Raw genomic sequence first — 22,927 nt, 5'->3', positions numbered from 1 at the left:
ATCTCTCAGGCTGGGGGGTGAAATTATATGCCCCTCAGAGAGGGTTCGCAATTTGGGAGTCCTCCTGGATCCCCAGCTGACTTTAGAACACCATCTGTCAGCTGTGACCAGGGGGACCTTTGCCCAGGTTCGCCTGCTGCACCAATTGCGACCCTACCTGGATTGGGAGGCCCTTCAGACAGTCACTCACACTCTTGTGACCTCAAGACTGGATTATTGTAATGCGCTCTACATGGGGCTGCCCTTGAAGAGTATTCAAAGACTTCAGCTGGTCCAGAACGCAGCCGCACGGGCGATTGTGGGTGCACCCAGGTACAACCACGTCACACCTATCCTCCGCGAGCTGCACTGGCTACCCATTAGTCTCCGGATCCGCTTAAAGGTGCTGGTCGTTTCCTATAAAGCCCTACATGGCATCGGACCTGGGTACCTGAGAGACCGCCTCCTGCCAATCACCTCCCATAGACCGATTAGATCTCACAGGTTAGGTCTTCTCCGGATTCCATCTGCCAGCCAATGTCGGCTGGCGACTCCCCGGGGGAGAGCCTTCTCTGTCGCAGCTCCAGCCCTTTGGAACGACCTCCCCGTGGAGATCCGGCCCCTTACTACCCTCCCGGCCTTCCGCAAAGCCGTTAAGTCCTGGCTGCTCCAGCAGGCCGGGAGGCTCTCGAAATATCCAGCCCCACGGAAACTGTGACTGTTGTGTATTTTAAATTGTTGTTTTGTGTATTTATCCCCTTCCCTTGTTTATTGTAAGCCGCCCGGAGTCCTTTGGGAGTGGGTGGCATACAAGACCAACAAACATCAACATCAAACATTGTCAAAAATCAAGAGTTTTTTCAAATGTACAGAATTCTGTAAACAGTTTTGTCTGCTCAACACAAGAGGACACTTGTTTCGGAACATTTGGCTGCAGTCTAATATTCCACATTCACTATTAACCACCAGAATTAGAACATCTTTATTTGCAATGGTTTTTATCACTACTAATTACATGTTTTTTAAAAAGCATCTAAAATATTGTTTGAACTAAAGTAGCGAAAGAAGCAAGCATATTGTAGTATTTACATCATGTAATAATTTATATTACCTTTACTGAAAATGCAAAAGAATTCTTACATCAGCAACCTATTCCCAAAGGATTAACAAATTTTATATAGGAACAGTCAATCAATAAAATTCAACAATGCAAATTAAGCTTGGAAATCATCATCATGATCCAGGTCTAAATTTAAAACAAGAAATAATGTATGTGTAAATGTGGACATAACTAGAACATTGCAATGTGAACAGTACAAGATATGTTCATGGATGAGCAATTCATCCTACAGTAAATAAATTGGTAAGGCCCAATCCCCAACCAAATAAGACAACTTCCTTTAGACTCTTAATATGATTAAACATAATCAAATTATAAATCACAAAGCTAGTATGGCATTTCATATGATCAAATGACATAGCTCTACCAAAAGGGAACAGGAAAAAGGAAAATTATGTCAAAACTATATATCAGAAATCTAAACAAAATGTATACAGTATTTGCAAAAGTGTTCCATGTTTCTATATTCTAGCAGGCCTAAAGGGCTGCAGGATCAAAATGTTCCAATAACTTGCGCCTGAAAATGTATGAGCCCTAAAAATGGCATATTTAGTTGTCTCCCAGGTTCTTTACTTTGTCTCTGTCTATGTGAGATCAGCCGTGTTTGGGAATTAAGAATCTTCTATCATAGATTTCTCCTGTTCCCTTAAAAATGATTTGTTTCAGGAGACTCACGGCAGAAGTAAAGGAAAAAAAGTTCTCAGAACATAATGTTTTCCTTGCTGGTGCTCATATTTGGTCACAGATAAACTTTGTTCATTATTTATTCCATTATTTTATTAGGTAAATATTTCAGTTTGTTATTTCTGAAGATACATGGCTTTATTAATTCTTACATTTATATCTCTTATATTAACTCTGCTGCTTAATGTCTGGGTTTTCATATTGCACTAGACCATGGTTTGTTAAGCTAGCCGTAGCTGCCTGAATTGCAAATAAACTTAGAAAATAAAGAAGGAATGCATAACGTCTTGCTATCTGGGGACCACACTTAATTAACTTTTCTGAGGCAAAGCTGCAGTAAGATAATTATATAAAGAAAGCAGGACCGTGTTTTTGAATGAGCGTAGAATCGGGATTATTAGTTTTTGCCTGGAACTGGGATGGGGTAATTGTAAGGTGACCAGATTTTCAGATTGGTAAACAGGGACACCTTTGACCGGGGGGAGCGGGGGAGCTTGATTAAAAATTTTATACGGAGGAACAAAAATTTTCATACAATGCAAAAATAGTATTGTAATATTTTTTTTATTTCAACATAACAATTTACAAATATAAATTGTAACTGTTGCCAAACATCAAAATTTTAATCACGTGACCATGAGGATGCTGCAACAGTCGCTAAGTGTGAAAATGGTCGCTAAGTGTGAAAAATGGTCATCAGTCACTTTTTTCAATGCCATTGTAACTTTCGTCACTATACCACCTTTCTTGCCACAGTTCTTAAGTGAATAATTGCAGCTGGTATTTTGTATTTTGGATAGAATCTTTTTTTAAATAGTCTAAGACAATTTAAAAAAAGAATCCACACAGAATAAATTGAAGTAAAACATTTCAAACTATTCCACACAGAATAAATTGAAGTAAACTATTTTTAAAAATTCTATGCACAATATATTTCAAAGTATTGTGCATAGAATTTTTAAAAATGGTTTCACTTCAATTTATTTTGGATAGAATATTTTTTTAAATAGTCTAAGACAATTTAAAAAAAGAATCCACACAGAATAAAACTATTTTAAAAAATCCTATGCACAGTAAATAAAATATTATTTTAAAATACATTAAAAAAATAAAAAAAACCCAGCTCACTTACCAGCAGGCACAAGTGAGCACTCCAAGTCAATCCAGAATGATGTAGATGTTAATACAAAGAACTGAGCAAATTAAAATGGTGAAATTAGTCAGGGAAATATTTTTCAAAGAAACTTTGCCACCATTTTTTCTACATGAGCCGACCTCCAACCTCCGTGCCCCTCCCCTCCGGAAAATCCAGGAAGGAACACTCGCGACTTCTCTAGCCAAGTATTTCCTGCAGCTCTATGGTACTGGGTCATCTTTTCTTATAAAATGAGGTAAAAGGGGCACGGGGGGTGTCCGTTTTCTTGCTTTAACGTTTTAATATATTCAATGAAAATACTGAGACAGAGAGGGGGTTTAGACAGAGTGTCTTTTGTCTTGCCCCGGTTAGGATTTCTTAAGCAAATCCACTGGGCTTTCAACATGAAGCCAGAAAATCGGGACTTTTTTAAAACACCCGGGACATGGGACAAATTGTTATAAATCATGACTGTCCCGCCAAAATCGGGACGTCGGGTCACCTTAGGTAATTGCAAAGCTTCTACTACAATTCTTGTATACTTTTTACCTCAGAATAGAGGGAGCCATCATTTTTTTTTGCAACTGAAGAGGGAAAAGAGTTTTCAGGACCACAAAATAACAACATTTCCTAACTGCATAAAGGCTTCAGAATGTACTTTGGGACAGCAGTAAGCATAACAGTGGCTGGGTTTACCCATTAGTCTTAACCAAACAAACCAAACTTCATTATGGCTTAATGCAATATACCAGAAGATGCAAATCAAGACTGTGGTCCTGCCTTTGATTTCGAAATGCAATTTCTGCTTGTTTTGTCTCAACATTTTGAATACAGTATATTCATTTATTTTTAATTCAAGTAACTGTAGAAGTATCATTATAATTTGTTACAAGTCTGTGTGTATGTAAAACTGAAATTTATTTATAAATGGGGAGAATCTACATTACATTTCTCAATATACATCTAAAGCTTTTTACATACATATGCATCTTTTTAAGTCTCTCCAGAATATTTCATCAGTTTCTTTTTTGTGCAGCACACATAATTCTGTTCTATTTAACTGCCAAAGTGGAAAGAGTCAGCAAGAAGCAAAATACTTCATCTTCTAAGAAGTTAAATGATCTATTTTCCTTCGTTAGCTGCAACATATGTCCTCTGAGTTTAATTTACTCTGATTATTTACAAGCTAAATAAGCAGAAATCTCCAATCCACCCTCTTGGATTTTATGCAGTTGTAAAGAGAAAATGTTGACAGTGGAGCTTACTCTACTTGGTTGAGAAAATCCTTTTCACTACTTAAAGAGCCCTACTGTCCTTGGCATCTAGCTAAACCATTTTTGTTTGTTTTGTCATTTCTGCAAAAATTAATCTTAGAAAAAAATAATACTAACATCCAAATAATTTCTTGACACAATACACCCTTGGAATTCAGAAGGCCTTTGGATGTTTCACGCATTGGAATTTCTGCTGTTATTTTGGTCTCAGTCACAGTCTTCAAGAAGCAAAAAATAGTTTGTTTGTCCCCCCAAAAATAATGTATTGGCACTCCTTACTAGTGAGTGAGAGGTCTTTAAAAAGTCATTATTTTCTTTCCAAAACATACAGTCTGGTTTATTATCATATCAAGCAAAATAAACAGCAAACCCAACTTTGAGAATAAAAGAAGTTGGTAAAAATGTCTGTTAGAACCTAATCAGCAATCGTTCTGAAACTGCAGTGAATTTAAACTCTGGCATTCTGCTTTTCTGACATTTTACACAACTTTTTCTTCTTAAACTGTAACTTGATCATGTAAGCATGGTATAAAATATTTATACTACATTTGCTCAGAATCAATTTAAGCAGTTTTTAAAAGCATCATGGTTACATAAACTGTAGCCTCTAATAGAAGGAGAAATGTTATTGTTGTTTTAATTTTCCCATCTTGCTAAATTAATCATAAACACTAAAAATTGCATAGCAATTTCAGATCAATAACTGCTTTTTTAATCAGTCTCAGAGAGAAAACTTGAACTCAAGCCTTCTAAAGGTCCTAATAATCTACAGGAGGACTTGTACTTGACTGTTATCAAAATCTTTCTAGCAATTTGCTTTATGTAATAAGGAAATATGTGGGTTAGGGGGGGAAAGAATAAGTCTTCTGATACATGAAGACTGATGAAAACACAAATAAGGTAGGAAAAAGCCTAGATAGTTGCTGAAGGACAGCTTGAGATATTTGCTTTCAGCAAGGCCCAAAATATTTTGTATTTCATAGAATATGGTAATAATGAGAAAAAGAAGCAAATTCACTTTTTATGTGACCAACTTCAAATAATATATAGTAATTAGAAGTATTCCTTTACAAGGTGAACATTACTCGGAAATATGACACTAGTGAAATACAACCTTAACAAGAGGATCATTAACATGCATTTTTATAACAGTAACCAAAGGCCATCTCTATTCTCCACAAAACATAAATACTGACTAAAATCCAAGACTAGGAAGCTAAAATTCTAAATGTTAATTGCTTCTGAACCAATCTTAGTCTTATAAAATTAAAATTAGAAGGCTGAAAAAATCTACCCTTAACAGCTCTTTCATTAAAAAACATGATTCTAAGTTTTTAATATGCAAATAACCACAACAATCTAATTTACTCTATGTTTGAAATTCCTGTCATAGTTAAGTGGAAATGTCAATATTAGCCCATCCTTCTGAAGCCTGGCTTACTACTGTTAATAAGCAGAATCAACATATTGGCCAAATTCCATTCATCAATACATTTCATTCAGCTTTAACACCAGTATTCCACCAGTAATAGTGGAAAGTCACTATAAGTATAATAGGTACAGAGCTGAATTAGAACTAGTGAGATCCAGACTCAAATCCACCTTTAAATAAGGGAAATTCACTATGTGGTTTTTAGATCAGCCAGCCTCAGCCCAGTACTGCAGAAGCTGCATACGTGCGTGTGTGGATAAGTGCCAAAAAGGGACCATTCTGTGCACACACACGCTCGTTGGGGCCACAACCAGGGAGAGGAGCTTCCCAGGCGGCATGCGCACAACAGAAAACAAACTTTCAGGTTCTTTTTTAAAAATATATACATCTAAAGCTTTATTTCAAAAGCATTTCAATACATATCTTTATTTACCAATTTAAGAAATATACTTCATCAATGTTTCCTTGATATATCATCATAAGAACAATTATTATAATATTTAGTATGTAACATTTCAGTTTAGGGTGGCAAGTAAGGTGATATATTTACATACATCTAATTTTAGAAGTTGAAAAGAATCTTTTCAATCTACTACTGGTAGATAGCTTGAATAAATGCAGATACACTATGAAGTTGATGTGAAAATTAGAACTACTAATATAATATCTTAGAAAAATGTTTGGTAAAACCACATTTGAATTACTGCAGTCAGTTTTGTATACTACTACTTGATATTGATATTGTAGAGATCAAAAAGATGCAAAAATGAATATCAAAATAATCAAAGGGCACTTATATTACAAAAGGTTACAACACTGAGGGATGCTTTAAAAGAAAAGTGATTATGCAGTTAAATATAATTATATATGCAATTTTTTTCTCTTTCTTATACTAGAATCTGGTGCACACACTGAAATAAAATAGACGTTTTATATCCCAATAAAGGAAGCACTGCGTCACTCTCCATCAGCTATTGAATTTTGTACAAGACAGAATGGCTTTAAAGATCATAAGACAAAATTGTGGAAGACTATTAATGGTTTAGCAGCTATGATTCATAATAGGTATATATTAATTTCAGATTTGAAGATAGTACAGTATATATCTCCCTGTTCGTGGACATGTGAAAAATGCTTTTGTGCTCATACCCATAAGTTTCTAATTGGTCTGCAAATATCTCATTGATTATAGCTGAAAACAGCTGAAAATGATCACTACAGTTTGCCCAAAATTCACATTATTATGTATTTAGAGCAGTGGTTCTCAACCTTTTCTTCAACCTACCCCACCTTAAATACCTTTTGTGGCCTGAACTATGGCCATGGACTCCCAAGACTTAACTCAAGATTTAAATCATAACATTTCTTCAACCCTTCGCAGACTCCTTGTGATGACATCGCGCCCCCCCCAGGGGTCTGCGGACCACAGGTTGAAAATCATTGATTTAAACTACTGGGATTTGATTTTATCCAATACTCAATGAATTTCACAACAGTGACTTAAACAGCTGTAAACTATTTATAATAAACATTCAGCTTAACTGGGGTCTTGATTCTTTAACAATCACTAAGCAGGTGTGCTATTAATGACTCTTCTGAGAAGCACATTTCAACTAGCTCACCATCAAAAAAACCATGCCCCTCCCTTACTGAATGTCTGACCCTTTTGCAATTCTGGGACAGAATTCCATTTAATTAATAAATATACACATAAATAAAAGTAGGCATTATTCATCTGCTTAGCCAGGAAGCTGTTATTGTTTTAAAATAAATTCTTAAAATATAACATTATCAACTGATATTCATTTTTTAAGTAATCTGACATTACAATCATCCGGTCCTAATTTCAAGTTAATATTGAAACATTTCTGTTAACATTTCACCTGCATTTACTTTTTTATTGGCATAGGAACAAAAGAGAGAAAAATACTCCTATGATTATTTCAAGTAATATCAAATGGTATTCTGGACATTAGCTATCTCCAGAAAAATAGAAGAATTTGCTTTGATCATAATATAACACTACAAGATTGGTATTAAAAAATTATATGACAGAGGCATGCAACAGCTTTGCAATGGAATACCTGTATCTCCCACAGCAAAAAGACATTTGAAAATTGATGTTTTAAGCAGCCTTCTCTTACCTCTACCACCGCTTCACTCACAGCTTTCAGTGGTTGCTCTTCAAAAAACAAAAGCAAAGACAAATCAGGATCCTGACAAATAGACTTCCTGTGGTGTCCCTCATTTGGCCATTGTTTCAGAATTTTTTATCTCCTCCCTACTTTGTTGGTTCAGATATCAAGAGAAAAAAAATTTAGGAAACTGAAATACCTAGTAGTAACTAGCTGAAGGGAAGAGTTGGTATTTAATAAAAACTCAATAATACAAAGCTCAATGCTACTTCAGTAACAGAAGTGTAACATTTTTCTTTCAAGCACCTCAGAATATTTGCCCTATAAACACATGATTGAAATGATGTATTTCTTGTCCTGGGGTGAATAAAAAGGCAGATGGCATGTCTTCATTTATGTATCTAATAACTTAATCTTGTATTTGATTATTTAAAATTATCATTTTAACATTTAAAGTTTAAAAAAATGGATAATCTTCAGTTACTCATTAGAATGTGGCCAGTAACTATGTATTTAGAAACAACTAAGTATAAGATATATGGAATAATTTTATCAATTTAGGAGAGAAGAAAAATATATAAAAATATGGTAATGCAAAAACATTGTATTTTAATTTAATTTAATTTCCAGAACAATTTTTATCCGATCTTTCAGGTATCTATGTACCTTTCAAGGAAGAGTCACAAAAAAAATCCAATTTAAAAATAGAAATAAAGATCTCAGAATAAGTATTTTCAAAACCTATTTTCAGTACAGGTCATAATTCAGAGCTTCAAAACAATAATGAGGAACAACTCACAGATACAATACTGAAACCATATGTTTATGACTTGAAATAAAAGTTTATTTAAAGTTAGTGTTCTTTGTAGAGCAAGTTTCTGTCCATTCATGCAAAATATGTTCAGGTTCTGCCTTCAGGATCAGCAATTTTTAAGTGGCAATTACTCTCAGAGGATAGCACGAGTAATAAAAATAAAACTGTTTCAAAATCTGAAATTTCACTGTCAAAGCAGCAGGAGGACACATAAAATTCTAAAGCTGTTCAAAGTCATTGGGAGGCATATAAATTTATATACTACTAAATGGGTGAAATGATGAATCCTGGAGCAAAACATTTTGAACTATGATATATCAAATGGGTTAACCCATACAATGCATCCAAAATCGGAAGTCTTGACTCTTGTGCAATTGAAATTTGGCAAATTTTATAAAACATTTTATAACATAAATATTATCACAGACCAGTTTATCACATAGATAAGCTAGCCTTCGACTTAGAACTATTCATTTACTGACCGCTCAAAGTTACACCAGCACTGAAAAAAGTGATTTGACTATTTTTCACTCTTACGACCATGGCAGCATCCCCATGTGATCAAAATTCGGGCACTTGGCAACTGGCATATATTTATGACAGTTGCACTGTCCTGGGGTCATGTGATCATTACTTATAACCTTCCCAGCCAGTGTCCAACAAGCAGTCAATGGGGAAATTGAATTGACTGCATGATTTATTTGACATCTGCAGTGATTCAATTAACAACTGTGACAAAAAAGGTCGCAAAATGAGGCACAACTCATTTAACAACTGCCTCGCTTAGCAACATAAATGTTGGGCTCAACTGTAGTCATATGTCAAGGACTACCTGTAATACAAAATGAAATAAAATATTTCCTGAGCTGATGTTAGACTGTTGAATATAAGTTATTTTCAAGACAGATCAGTGGTGGATTATGATCGGTACGCCCCGGTACGGGCATACTGGTGGCTGCCGGGAGAACTAGGTATCGTTCCGGGATGGTGCTCCAGAGGGCCCACCTGCCTGCCCATGCTGCTTACCGGTATTTGAAGTTTTTGGGACTTCCGCGCAGGCGCACAGAACGCACAGTACCTGCGCAGCGCTCTGCCGAGCAGCTGGAACATCGCAGAGCATCACGGGTGGTAAGTACACATGCACACACTGCGTGCATGTGCACATGTTCATGTGGTGGGTGCCCAGCCCCGTTACACTATACTGGTTGCAACGGGATCCGGAACCCACCACAGAGGCAGAAACATCTGAATGTATCCCAACTTCTCAAGGCAGATACATCTCTGAATGTATCCCAACCAGTAATTGAGAAGCTCTGTCATTATTGAAACCTGCCATCCTGGGCCCAACATTTGGGAAGCCAGGCTCTGTCTGTCACAAGCCAGGACAAAGGGTGAGTGATAGAGGAGTAACACCTCCTTAAAAACCTTGGTCCAGCTGGCCCAGCTGGTAGCACCTTGTAAAGGCCCCTTTCCAGGGTTACAGGAGAAGATGGTCAATGGTTTTGAAGGCGGAAGAGGGTTTTGTGCCCCAACAGCAGATAAAGCTGCAGAACCATCTTCTAGGAGAAGGGAAACTCTGATTACAAACCTCCACTGCCTTGTGGCTATATTCACTACTGGAAAAGGCTTCAGGAGTCAACATCGAGGCAAAATCCGGAGCCGAGGTCCTGGAAGCAGTTTGTGACTGTGTACAACCACATTCTGTTAACTGCTGTGACACAGCTAGAACTAATCATATTGGCTCTGCCATTCCATTGGACTATTTCAGCGACGTGGAGAGGGGGGATCTGCTGCTTGGGTAACAGTCCTCCATATTAATCTACCCAGGCCTCGTGCTCTGGAGAGGACACTCCAGCTTTGACCTCTTTCCAGAGCATGATACCATATTTGTTTGAGATTGAAGGATGCCAATGCAATGTTATTATTGAAGACACTGAGGAATCAGATAAAGGAATATATCTGTAACAATGACCCAACAGGGTATGGATTTTCTACACAGCGGTCACCAACCAGTGGTCCATGGATCATTGGTCATTTGTGAGAAAATTTTGGTGGTCCGCAGGAAAATTATTTGCATTTTTTTATTACATTAAGTACATCTTTTTAAAAAAATCATATTGGTGGTCCACGGGATTTAAAATTATGAATTTAGTGGTCCCTGAAGTCCGAAAGGTTGCCAACCCCTTGGTCTAGTATACTACAAAAACTAAAACTGTCATTTTGGTAACCTTTAGCTGGGAGAAACAGTACCTCATAGGCCAACAAATTTTGAACCAGGATACCTCAAATAGGCTAACTTCTACAGTGCATTCAAAATTTGGAACTCATCAATTTTATAAAACATTTTAACACATAAAACTTATGAAAGAAATTTATTTTCAAGACAGATACATACATGGATGTATCCCAGTTTTTTCCAGTGAAGGTAGTACATTAGAAACTGCTATTGTGCCTTCACCAATAACAGAACTTCAATGTATTGCTTCTGATAAAGAAATAACTTTGAAAGAATAATCCAAGTATGAACAACAACAAAAACAGAACAATAAAAGAAGCAGCCTGAAGAAAATATGGTAATTCATGACAGAAAAAACATTCAGTTTATGCTAGAAAATCTCCTAGAAATTTAGCACATTAATTGTATTTAATTAAAATGTTTTAGTGCAAATTGTTTTGGGAAAACCCCACATCAGTGGCTGATAGTTTATACGTTTCCCCTCCTTAATGAGGACCCGGATTGTTGTTGGGGGCAATATACTGACTCTCTAAACCGCTTATAGAGGGCTGAAAGCCCTATGAAGCAGTATATAAGTCTAACTGCTATTGCTATTGCTAATACAGTAGTAGCAATATTAGTAATATTGCAACTGGGAACAGAAAAAATGTTTTGAGTCCCTGGTCTGCTAATTACTAGAAAAACTGCTGTAATAAAAAAGAGCAGGCAATAATGCAACTCTATCCAAAAACTAGAAATGAACATATTAAATATACAATAGAACATGTGCTAAAATAAGGGAGATGGGCTGTTCAGAAATGAGAAAAATAAATAATAATAAAACAAAAAATATATTTTATCTGTATGAATTGCATGTTCTTCTCACAGAATTCCATTAAGTTATGCATCTTAATGTTATTCTAAAGCTAGATAGTTAAGTAAATAACTCACATTTGAATTGCAATTAAAAAATACATTGTTTTCACTCTCATTGACACAACCTCTTTGGGTAGTTCTGAAACACAAAATCCACCGCTGTTTAATGATAACACTAGCATCCAAGTCAGATTCAAGGTCTTCTCAGTTGCAACATGTTTGTAATGGCCTGAACCATCAGAAAGAGTGAATGGAGGAAAATCAATGCCTTAGAACAGTGGTACTGAAGAGAGTTTTTGAGACTGCTTTGGACAACAAAAAGAAATCATTCAATATTAAATGAAGTAAAACCAGACTGCTCGAAGGACTAGTAATGAAGCTAAAGCTTAACCATTTTGGACGCAAAATGCAGAAGCAAGAGTTACTGGAAAAGAATCTGACATTTTGAAAAATTGAAACCAATAAAAAACAAGGCTAGCGGAATATATGATCGCTGAATCGTTGATGTCATTACACACATTTACAAGAACTCAAAGCAGCAGTTACTGACAGATAATTCTAGTGAAGTGCTATCATGAAGAACAAGCAGCGAGTAAACAAAAGCCTCAACTTAATTCATTATATGCCCTCAGTCTAAATTGAAACATTACTTTCCTCTACAATGTAAGGCAGGCATATATATGAACACAGAACTATTTTATATGTAAGATAAATTAAATTGCACTTGCCTTATTGACAGAGAAGTAATTTTTGCAGACAGCACATAATTTTTTTTAGTTCTGCATTCACAAAGATGAACCTATCAGTTTCACAGTGTTTAATGAAGAGAGACATTTCATGGCAAGTTGATGCTCAGCAGATTTCTTCTAAGAAAAAAAAAACCCTTGCTGGCAAACACTATGGGAACTGCTTTTCTAACTGAGTTAACTATAAGGTACCTGCACACCACTGGCAAAATACCCTAGGAGAACATAATCTTTTATCAACGTAATAGAGGACTTGCTTCCCAGCACTGCCAAACTTAATACATGATAAAAAGTCTCTCTATCCTTTTATATTTATGTTTCAGGTAAATAAACATTTTGATGCAATTTCACTTATTTCAAAATCTCTACTTAGATTGGTGGGGATTTGATCAAAATACTATGTAAAATCCTTTCTTCTTTTTCTGGCTTATGTGACTTTAAATGATCTTAGAGAGAAAAAAGGGCCAAGCCTTAATAGTACTGTATATTATTTAAAGCCAGAAAGGCTTTCTCTGATGCATGGAGCTGTGAGTTCCCTTACTCTTCTTGCTGAAGTGACCACCAAGCAAGCAAGTTACTATTTTAACAGGAGCTTCTTTTTAAAGGCAGTCAAAAGGAAGCTACAGATAGTTCTCACTTAATTACCATACATTCAGCAACTGTTTGAAGTTGATCAGCCCTCAAAGTTATGGCCATTGTAGCACATACACCCCGGTTATACACCCCGTTTATGTGATCAAAATATAGGCACCTGCCAGTTAGCCTGCATTTATGACCACAGTATGCACTTCAGCTCCTTACCCCCATCTCTCCACTACCTACCACTGCTTCCCCAGCTAACCTTTACTGTCATTTCTTCCTGCCACTGGCCCAAGATAAAGAATTGGGTGAGGGCACAACCTCAGGATACAAGCCCTGATCATGGCAGAGTGGTGGAGCTCATTGCCCATTGAGACCTCACTGGGCAGTCAGGGAGAAGGCAGCAGGCTGGAGCCAACGGGGTTGTTAGGGTAGCAGTGCCAGGCTGGAAAAGATTACAAAACTATTTCCAAAGAATTTGAATTCTACTATCAGTTAGATCAGGGGTCAGGAACCTGCGGCTCTGGAGCCACATGTGGCTCTTTCATCCTTCTGCTGCGGTTCCCTGTCACCAATTGGCGCCACAATTAATAGCAATAGCAATAGCAGTTTGACTTATATACCGCTTCATAGGACTTTCAGACCTCTCTAAGCGGTTTACAGAGTCAGCATATTGCCCCCAACAATCTGAGTCCTCATTTTACTCACCTCGGAAGGATGGAAGGCTGAGTCAACCCTGAGCCGGTGAGGTTTGAACAGCCGAACTGCAGAACTGCAGTCAGCTGAAGTAGCCTGCAGTGCTGCATTTAACCACTGCGCCACCTCGGCTCTATTAATAGGGCTTTCAGTTAGGACAGTAGAGGAAAAAGGATGCAGCGCTAGGAAGAGACTCTATGGTGGGGGAACCAGACTTCCGGTCAGCAGAGGAAAAAGGGTGCCATGCTAGGAGTCTCTATGATGGGGGAACTGGACTTCTGGTTGGCTCCAGAATTGAACGGAGGGGCTTCCATTTAGGACCTTTGTGGCTCTTTGGATGTTTAGGGTTGCTGATTCCTAAGTTAGATCATGTACAAATGGAAATAACTCAACACCATTGGTATTCTTTTCAGAATGGTTGACCAACCAAAATCACACAAACAGCCTGGCATGTAATACTCCTGGGAGTTTCAAGAATCCCAGTGTAACATCTAGGAACCAAAAGCCTCCCTTGTATTAACAAATGTCAGCATTTATGAGACAATCATCAGGGGAACCCTGTATAATAATGCTCCATGTGGCATGATTGCAAGGAGAAAGACATTACAGGTAGTCTTCAACATAACCATTTATTTAATGAACATTCTAAGTTACTTACAATTGGTCCTCACGCTTACGACCATTGCAGCATCCCCATGGTCACATGATTCAAATTCAGGCACTTGGCAAGAATCGTGTGTTTGCTATTTGTGAACTTCTCAGCCAGTTTCTGATAAGCAAAGTCAGTGGCGGTAGCTGGATTCACATAATGACTGCATGATTCACTTCCTAATTGCAATGATTCACTTAACGATGGCAAAATAAAGGTCATAAAATAGGATGCAACTCAATTAACAATTGTCTTGAGTAGCAATTGAAGTTCTGATCCCAATTGTGTCATGAGAGGGGAGCTACTATGTATGCAAAGTACATACATAGTACAGAGAGGGCAGTGCCTCTCTCATCAGCAAAGACCAATACCAGATGAACTTTTACTGAACTTCCACTGGTGCTGGCAGTTGCAAATTGAAAGCTACAGGGTTTAATTTGTTTAATCTCTGGGAAAGGACCAATAAACTTTGAATCAGCTTTTTGAAGATCCTGCAGATGTAGTAAAAAAAAAAACCTGTAGAAAGTTATACCAAATGCTCTTTGCAATTTTAGCTTCCTCTTATCTGTGTACATCTGCTACATTTTAGTAGACAGTCATGCTATTTTTAGTTGCTCCTTTAAGAGGCATTGGGCCACTTGCCTCTTATGCAGAAATCCAAGATGTTTGGGAACTGTGCATTTATGAGTGGTAGAGGGTAGCAATGAGGTGATAGCTGAAAGTTGTCTTAAATACATCTGAAAAAATGTATTGTTGTAAGCAAATTCTGCAAGGGATACAATTTTAGTCATTTTGTTGATAGGAAGTGTAGCATTTTATATTGCTGCAACAATTGGGTAACTTTCTCAGTTTCTCCATATAACACTGGATGATGCATATATGACAAATGAATGTTAATATTTAATGTGGATGTAAACTGGCTTCTTCTGTTCAAAATGATGTGATTGACCAATTATCTATACTTGAACCCATGGTTCAAAAGAAGCTAAACTATTTCCTGGGCAGATTGAAAGGAATGAAATAGGTCAGTTCATAACTACCAAATCATTGCTCAATACTTACACTGGGATAAGTTAGTAATAAAATCTAGTAGTGATCCATTGTCCCAGGACCATGACAGACTCTTTAAAAGTTGCAGCATGCCAGATGGCTTTTTAGGAACTGGCGTTGCTCTACAGCAGGCATGACAAGAAACACAACCCTTAACATCTGCCATTACCCTTAGACGCAAGGAGCTCCTAAAGACTTGATGGAGTTTAAATACCCTCTTCCCATTGTCCTGTTTTGTTGTTGTGGCAGTGTTGTAGTACTTGTTCTCTTAGAGGAAGGAGAGTGTACAAATATCCATTGTGTAACAGCTGCCCTTCCTCTATAGTAAAAGGTGAAAAATTGTTTTGTTGGAATTGCTGGAAGTTGTCCATCCAAGCCCTACCATATAGATCACAGGCGTCAAACTCGATTGCATCACATGACGTATCATGACATATCGCTGTTTTTTGCCTTTGCGGAGCTGGGGTGGGCATGGCCTGCGTGTGATGCATCCAGGCTGCAGGCTACCAGTTTAACGCTCCTGATATAGATCCTGTTGCTGCTATACCTGAATCTGTAATAAGAGATCAAAAGTCTCTGTTCCCAAACTTTCAAGGAGGTATGACTTACAATTGACTCAGAAGTTACTTGGCTACAGCATGGGTTTTTTTTGGGGGGGGGGGACTTTGCCCAATTCATTTGTCAAGAGGTGATGGAATTGGCCATTTTGCAAAACCTCTAAATTCTTATGAATTTAGTCTCTATGAATATGTATTGGGTCGACAGCTCCTTCCAGAAAGTGCCTCCATTGCTGGAAAGCAGTTTTCATTGGAAGCAACTCCTAGTTGAAAAAGCCATGTTTCATTTCTGCTGAGTGTAGTGTCCCAGAGAAAAGGCCCCCGGCAGTTGATCTGACCCACACACACACACACTTTTTTCTCTTTTTGAAATATATGTGCTCTTACTACAATATTTGAAGTGAGAGTATGAATTATGAATGGATGGATAGGATCTGGGTGCCTTAGGAGCAGCTGTGAAGCAAAAAGTCATTTTAATTCTCGAAATGTCTTCTGTTCTTGAAGAATTTCTAAGCCCCTTTTAAAATGGTTTTATATAGTCAGCAAACTTAAGAATGAACTTCTGGTAGGAGTTAGCAAAGCCCAGAAAACATTGCACTTCTAATCTGTGTGTAAATATATGTTGTACCTTGGCAAGATCCATTTTTGTGCTTTCAGTTGAGATCTTATACCCCAAATAGTCTAATTGAGACAGGTCAAATGCATACCAACTTCGCAAAAAGCTTGCTTTCACAGAGGCTTTGTAGGACTTGCAACTTCTTCAAGGAGGGATTTTCAGAATAAACTAATCCTTACAGTTTCTTCCCTGTCTCAACTGTTCAAGCTTGCCATCTATTATTGCACATTATTGAACCAAGTCTTCCAAATTATTTGAGGTAATCTGTTCATTTCTCAGGTCTTCAGCAAGCCTATCTCTCAGAGAGAGATCTTTCCATTCCACGTTATTGCATCCCATATCTCTGGCAAGTAATTTAAAATCTAAAATGTATCAACTCATTCTTCTCTATCATTCTTTCTTAATTCACTTTGAGTCCTCATACTGGATCTTCAATGTATCTTTTAAACTTTTGATGATGTCTTGGTTTTTCAGCAGTAGGTTGTTGTCCTTCAATGATCAGTATGACTCATTTAGCTGCTTCTTACATTAGCAAACTTAGTCCAAAAGTTATCTTGGTCCAATCTGTGGGAAATTCTGCTGGTCTGTCAACCATAAACAGTTCACACTGAGTAAATTTGGTTCCAGCTGTTATGTTAGCTGCATCATGGCATTCTGTAAATTGGTAATTTGTATATCCACTTGATGCTGATGTTGTAACAACACTCAGCTAAACAATGTGATTGACAGATAGTGGAGTACCCTACGATTGGAGGCCTTTACTAAAAACCAAAAAAGGAAGGAGGGATCTTCTGTCTCTAAAAATAGAGAAGATCTGCAAGATTGATGTTAAACCTTCAAGGTAGCCTAGATACGAAACCCAAACCATGACTATGAATACTATCTTTACTACAGGTAGTTCTTGATTTATGACCATAATTAAGCTTATGGACTTATGATCTTTTATGATATTGCAATGGTCATCGGTGTGAAAAATGTCATAAGTCACTTTTTTCAATGCTGTTGTATCTTCAAACAGGCACAACAGTTTTGCAAATAATCTTTTTTTATTCACTCCTACTTCCCCAAACATTTCTAGCAAAAAAGCAGAATTTACACCACTGTAGTTCTTTCTCTTACAAGCCAGTTCTTTAAATGAGAAGTTCTGGTAGGTCTAGCACAACAATCTATTTCAATTCACAAGAAATATGTTAGTCAAAATTGCACTAAACAAATACTATCTTAGTCTCAAGATATAATATGTAAACAGTATTGACTTAATATAAAACATGAACTATTACAGAATAATTCCAATAGTTTACAGTAATTAGATTCTAAGTCTGAGACCTACAGCCTAAAATGTAATTAATTAAGGAAAACATTTATTGGACAGTAATCTTGAAATAAGTAATTTGAATAGTTATTTTACTCCAGTGACAGCAAAATCACGCATTTGAAGCAATAGCGGTTTTTACAGGGTATAAATTAAAATTAAACTCATGTGCAACAATGGGACTAAATGTATGATTGTCACCATCATCACTTTCAGATTATAATGTAAATATTAGATTTACTTTGGCCAGCTATGCTCATTATTTCGTAGACAAAGGGCAATATATTAAGGTCTGAAAGGAAGCCATGCTGAATTAATAATTCATTCCTAAAGATCATTAATTTTGAACCCTAATGTTTTGCCAGTAGACATTTTATTCATGGGGCTTTGGAGTCACTGGAAGTAGGAGCCCAACAACGTTCCAATACTCATAACAAGTTTCAATTTATCTTAATTTGAATGCAAACTTTCCCAGACTAAGGATGTAGCCCATCTCTCCTTCCATCCCCTGTGTTTGGAAATTCCTATAGTTTTTTAGATTTTAGATTTTATTGACATTTGTAGGCCGCCCTTTTCCCTGAGGGGACTCAGGGCGGCTCACATAAAATCAGGGAAGGGGAAATGCAGACAATAACAAAGACACATATAATAAAACAGTAACCAACATGCATTCATCATTCGGGAGGGGCAACTATCTTCATCCCCAGGCCTGACGGGCTAGCCAGTTCTTCAAGGCTGTGCGGAAGGCCTGGACGGTGGTGAGGGTACGAATCTCCACGGGGAGTTCGTTCCAAAGGGTCGGGGCGACTACTGAGAAGGCCCTCCTCCTTGTAGTTGCCAGCCGACACTGGGATTATCCAGCAACATAGGAACCTCAGATTTCAGAAATTGTTGTTGGATGTGTGTCTGTGTCTTTAAGTCCAAACTCAGCAGTAAGCAACATACATCAAGGTAAAAACCTGCTTCTTTCGGTTTAAGATGACAATTAAACTTAAGACAGTTGGTGAAACAATAGAACTGGCATATTGAGGATTACCTCTGTTTCCTATACTGAGCTATCCAAAATTCTGATATGCTTTATTCTTTATTCAGCCTTCATTTCAAGTTACTTTCCTCAAGATATTATAGTGTACCAAGACTTGGTACTGTACTGAACCAAGTCAGACATGGGTCATTCCTAGTGGTAAAGAGAGATGGCATTTTTTGTTACGTTTCTCCTATCTCCATGCACCAAAGTCTTTTCTGATTAGAGTTTCTTCCACTGATGGAATGAGTTCTTCTTTTCAAGTAGGATTCAAGCCATTAGCATAAATGTAGCTAAAGTGGTAGTGATATCTTTAAATGTTTTAGTTGTTAAATCTGTGTGCTGATAAGACACTTTAGTCATAAAGTAAAATTTTCATTTGACTATAAATCTTTAGCACAGTAATAATTTTGTAAAAAGAAACAAAAACAAATATTGTTACTACATTAAACAAAATTATATGTTAGTTAATTGGTTAAATAGCTTCCTTATGATCAACATAAACTACCACAATAAGCATGTCCACTTTCAAATTCTCCAGAATTCAGTGCAGTTAATTGTACTCTACTACAGTAAAGACAATTGTTTTGTCTGGGTTTTGTTTGTTTTTAGAACAAGAGTTGGGGAACTGTACATTGTGCAGAGTAATAAATAACTAAATATACAACTTGCCTAGGAGATGGACAGAAAGATTTTTGTCAAATGTATCATTTTGCCTGATGGAATGTTCTGAAGAGCATAAACTCTGAACACTCTTTCACAACATTTTGGTTCACTGTTCATTCCACTATAACTGTTTTCTAACTATAGAGTTCAAATACATTAGGAAAATGTCACCATTTCTATCATACTACTATCTATCATACTACCATATATATATATATATATATATATATATATGTATATGTATATGTATATGTATATGTATATGTATATGTATATGTATATGTATATGTATATGTATATGTATATGTATATGTATATGTATATGTATATGTATATATATATATATACTTAAAGTCACAACCCCTGGTATGCCCAAGTATGGGAGGAAGGTCACACTTCCACTCTCTGTCATTAGGCTCGTCACAAGAGACCATCCAGACAGAAATGGCTGGCTGATAAAGGAGTCGTTCTCTGTAGCTCAAATGGTTAACTCCCTGCCTGGGAGGCAATAGAGCACAGGTTCGATTCCCAAACTTGGGTATGGCTAGCTGATGAGAGCTAAATAGCTTGAAATAGATCTATACTAGTCTCCCTTTATTTATTTATCAGCATAAATATAACAAATGTAACAAAAAAGGCAACAGTAAAAAAATATTGGGTTTCTGTCTGGATGGTCTCTTGTGACGAGCCTAATGACAGAGAGTGGAAGTGTGACCTTCCTCCCATACTTGGGCATACCAGGGGTTGTGACTTTAAGTATATACCTCCCACCCTGGCTGGCTGATAAAGGAGTCGTTCTCTGTAGCTCAAATGGTTAACTCCCTGCCTGGGAGGCAATAGAGCACAGGTTCGATTCCCAAACTTGGGTATGGCTAGCTGATGAGAGCTAAATAGCTTGAAATAGATCTATACTAGTCTCCCTTTATTTATTTATCAGCATAAATATAACATATATATATATATATATATATATATATATATATATATATACATACATACATACATATATATATATACACACACACATACATACATACATACATACATACATATACATATATAATACAAACAAAACAGTTCCACATATTTTCTTATTTTGAAATCTAAAATCCTTTCAATTTTCACTTCTGAAAGCCTTAACAAAATATGCATCTGACTGACATTTAAATACAATTGATACTGAATTTGTAGAAGTAGATCAGTGTATCTGCACTCAACTTTAAACATAATCAAAATACTGCATTAGGTTTGTAGATATCAGGCTAGCTGGTATTTTGCATTTGGTTTGAGGAAGACAAGCTTTAAAGTTTTTCTTTATAAAGATATTTTTCTCTCAATATTATGTGTCTTCTATATTCACAACTGAAAGTTTATACTTAACAAAATTTGCAAATCAATAATAGTCTTGAGTAGTGGCACATGATAGCCAGTTTGGTGATGTGATTAAGGCACCAGGCTATAAACCTGAAGATTGTGAATCCTAGACCACAAAAACAACTGGGTTACGTTGGACCAGCCATTCTCTCATCCCTAGGAAGCAGGCAATGCAAAATTATTTCAAAAAAAAAAAAAAAAAACCTTTCCAAAAAAACCCTGAAGGGACTAGGTCAGGTAGTCACCTGGAATCAGTACACAGGTACACACACAAGTTTGGTACATGAAGTGAATTTCTTATTTAAGATTGGCATCATACACTCTGTAATGCTGTGTGTAATAATTCATAAATATCTCAACAAGAAACAGACTGTCAAAAAAATTCTCCCACACACATGGGCATATTTTATGCCTATAATAATATGCTTCAGCAACATTTGGACAGAAGAAGCAGAAGGGACAAGTTGCAGCAACACTACACTGATATGGTTTGGAAGGTACAGGAGACATCCTCTGTTTGCAAAAGCATAAGCAAAATATAAACTGTTACACATTAGTGAAAGCAAATACATCAAAACTAGAATCTGTTGCATTTGAAAATGTGTTCCAAACATGTACTGTATATAAATATCTGAAAAAGCTACCTAAAACCAACTATCAGCTATACACTTTCCATATATGCGATCATTTGATTATGCATTAGTCTCCCACTCTCCCCCTCTTAATCCTGAAGTTCCTTATATACTTCCAACATCTGCTATAGATTTTCTCCCAAATCTCTAGAACTATTCTTGAAGACACTTGGATGAATGAGAACCCATTATGGTACAGATGTTATTCCACTAGAATAGGGCTGACAAACTCACGAACCGGATGCATCATGTGCTGGCCACACCCATGTCCAGTTTAGCAAAGGGGGTGGGGAGGTCATGATACGCCACGTGATGCTGCCGTGACAACGCAAGTTTGACACCCCTGCACTAGAAGATGTACAAAATTAGATTTAGTGCTATAATCTCCTTACAATATCACACTATTTGTTAAAGCTAATTTTAACAAGAACTTCATTTTTAAATTGTTCATTTGCAAAGTAAATTAAATAGAATTCAGCATAAACAAATTAAAAACAATAAAATAAATAGAATATTCATCACTCCTAGATTATTACCAGCTCACATGGCTATTCTTTTTTGTTTTGTTAAGTATATTTATTTCACATTTTGTGAAATAAACTGAGTGAAATCCAATCAGATTTTTTTCATTGATATTTTAATCAGTGAAAACAGGGAGATGGTGAGCTTCTATAGCTCCTCATATACACCACGTGTCACCTCTGTGTGATTTCCCCCAATATCCCAATGCATTTTGAGAATACAAAGGAAGGTGTGGGAGGTAATGGAAACCAGGAAAAACTCAGCTAATATTATACTGACTTTTATTATAAATGCAAGTTGCATATTGTCTGATAATCACATGCATGAATCTCTATCAACAATTCAAAATTGTGATGATGTACAGCAGGTATGAGGCTAATCTATAGACTTCCTGTTTTGCAATTAAGGACAATCTCTTCACTCATTCATACAGGTTGAAACTAAGCAATTATTGTATCATCCTATTACATACCCAGTATTGCACATATTTAAAAGTTTTCTATTATGCTTTTAATAGGTTTGAAACATTAGCAGCACAACTGACCAATCATCTGAATGACCCTGAAGAATTAAGCTAAGACCCATTTTAGTCTACCATGCTGCTTCTCACAGCCTCCAACCAGATGCCTTCAGGATGCTCACAATCATGACATGGAGTCCTTCATATTCCCTTTCCATCACTTTTTCATTGTAACTGTTATTTGGTGGCATGGTTCCCTCATGGAGGTAACGCTCTAATGTTCCACCATGAATTTATTTATTCCTTTCCAAGCCATCCAAATCTGTGCCCATCACATTTTATAGTAATGAATTCCTCATACTAATGTGGAACAGGTTATG

The 22,927-nt window shown here is 36.7% G+C and overlaps 1 protein-coding gene across 3 annotated transcripts in view; it reads right to left on the bottom strand.

Annotated features, from left to right (window-relative positions):
* UNK (unk zinc finger) overlaps positions 1-22,927 on the bottom strand; it is a 56,929-nt gene that overhangs the window by 32,438 nt on the left and 1,564 nt on the right. The window lies entirely within an intron of this gene.

The sequence above is a fragment of the Thamnophis elegans genome, chromosome 2 (assembly GCF_009769535.1).
Source record: "Thamnophis elegans isolate rThaEle1 chromosome 2, rThaEle1.pri, whole genome shotgun sequence".
In the NCBI taxonomy this organism is placed as follows: domain Eukaryota; kingdom Metazoa; phylum Chordata; class Lepidosauria; order Squamata; family Colubridae; genus Thamnophis; species Thamnophis elegans.
This window is presented reverse-complemented; position numbering and strand designations above follow the sequence as displayed.